Source organism: Apium graveolens, unplaced genomic scaffold (assembly GCF_009905375.1).
Source record: "Apium graveolens cultivar Ventura unplaced genomic scaffold, ASM990537v1 ctg6458, whole genome shotgun sequence".
NCBI classification, from domain to species: domain Eukaryota; kingdom Viridiplantae; phylum Streptophyta; class Magnoliopsida; order Apiales; family Apiaceae; genus Apium; species Apium graveolens.
Genome location: NW_027419497.1, coordinates 55,969 through 58,099, shown reverse-complemented (window position 1 = coordinate 58,099; position 2,131 = coordinate 55,969).

Below are 2,131 nucleotides of genomic sequence, written 5' to 3'. Positions count from 1 at the left end.
ACACAAGTATGCTTATTTGACTGTGCAATGAGTGAGGTCCACAAAAGACTTATACAATAGTACCCATGTAACGAGCATTAGGTTAGTGGATCCCAGACTATAAAAGCCTTAGGTCACTAGGCACAAAGTCCCCTAAGAACTTAATAACTCGAGTACTAAAGAGCCCACTCGTGATCAATTATACATAACACTTATTTTTTCTTTTTCTCTTTTTTTTTCTTTTTTTGTCACAAATTTCTGAACGAGTGTGTTTTGCTCCATCTCGCTCAACCCTAGACTACTCATATAATTATGAGTCAGCTACTAGCCAATTGACACCTAGCCACAACAACTAGCAATGAAATCCAATTTCTCCATGTTTTAAAAATCCATGTTAATTTATCATTAAGAGAATATCCTAAATTTTAAATATAAACAAGCGATTAAACCTCGATAAACAATAAACCATGATCATGATCTAGTACTCAAGCAACTTATAAGACTTAGTGAAATACAATTGTCTCTAGCATGCAAATCAATTCAATAAGACTTAACATCACTAAATACGACATCATTACACTAGCATCAATATCACAAGTAAATCGGAAAAATCATCTAAGGAATCATGTTAAATGCATGAACTATATGAACAAACTTGATAGGGATAAATAAATCATGATTGTGTAATTAAATATCACAGTAATTATACATGATTTGGGCTGCTAGGCCCAATAAGAAGATGTATGACATTCAGACCAAAAAGGTTAACACATTGATCAGGCCTGATGGACCAGATCAGGCCTGATGGAACAAAGAAGGCCCAAAAACCCTGAATATTAATTAATTTCGTAATTAATTAATAAGGGAAAAATCAGCTACTGAGAAGAGTCCCGATAAGGACATAAATCCTTAGATTAGCCTCAAGGGACCTAGAAGGATAAGGAATCAGTTTCTACTATATAGGACTCCAAAGTCCATTCTAATTCTGAGACTTGCTACCAAGTCTCCTATACCAAGTCCAATTCAAGGACCACCAACATCTATATAAGGGGTCTCACCCCACAAATCAGAACTACATTTTTTGGCTTGATTCTCTAATTCACAGAGATACGTAGGCATCTCGTAAAGGCAGAGTTAAGCTACGAAACACGAGAGCAGCCATTAAAGGCCTTGAGCTCCCGAACCTTAGCAATAAATACAGCAAATAATAACCTTAGTTTTTTATCCATAACATTTGGCGCCGTCTGTGGGAAGCACAACAATAACCATGGCGAAACACGGAGAACAGTTAGAGCCCTTGGAGGAGGAACACCAACGGGGACAACCCAAGTGATTTCTTCAACTGTGGAGGTACCTCCTCATTCAACCTATGCAACCACGCAAGGAGAAGCCCAGATAGGGGCAACTGAACCTCAGCCAAGGGACGATTCCCTCGGCTACTCAAGGTACGAATCCCCAAGTTCAACAAGTACATGCACCTGTGAATTCTCGACCCATCGGGTACGAATATTCAACTATTGTTACTACTAACCCCCTTATGGGATGCCCCTTTACCCCGAGGTTGGAGGAAGTGGACATGCTGGACGTAGTGAAGCACGAGGGCGCTCGCCCCATACATACGAGGTTTGGCTCCTATCCCTGAGGATCAAGAATTTTCTGGTCCTTACACTGAGAGAGACTCCGAATCTTCGGATGATGAAGTAGCCCCAAGAAGGAGACGTGCTGGCAAAGAGCCGATGGCTGATGGTAGCCAACGCCCTCAAAGCACCCAAGGGCGAATCCCCAAGAAGTGCAGGAAAGAATCAGGGCTCACGAGGCTGAGATTCAAAGGCTGAGGCGCGACTTGGAGGCACCAAACCACCAGACCCCCAGTACCTCCTAGGGGGAGAAATCCTCCTCCTATCATAGACCTGGATGGTCCAGTGCAGAGAAGGGTTGTTGTCCCAAGGGCTGATCCAAGCAATCTTCTTCCCCTTGGAGATCCTGATGATCCTACTCCGCCCTTCACTGAAGATATAATGAATGCCCATATCTCAAGGAAGTTCAAGATGCCAACTATAAAAGCTTATGACGGCACGGGAGATCCCGCTAATCATGTTAGAACATTCTCTAATGCACTTGTTGCAGCCCGTGAATGATGCTATTAAGTGTC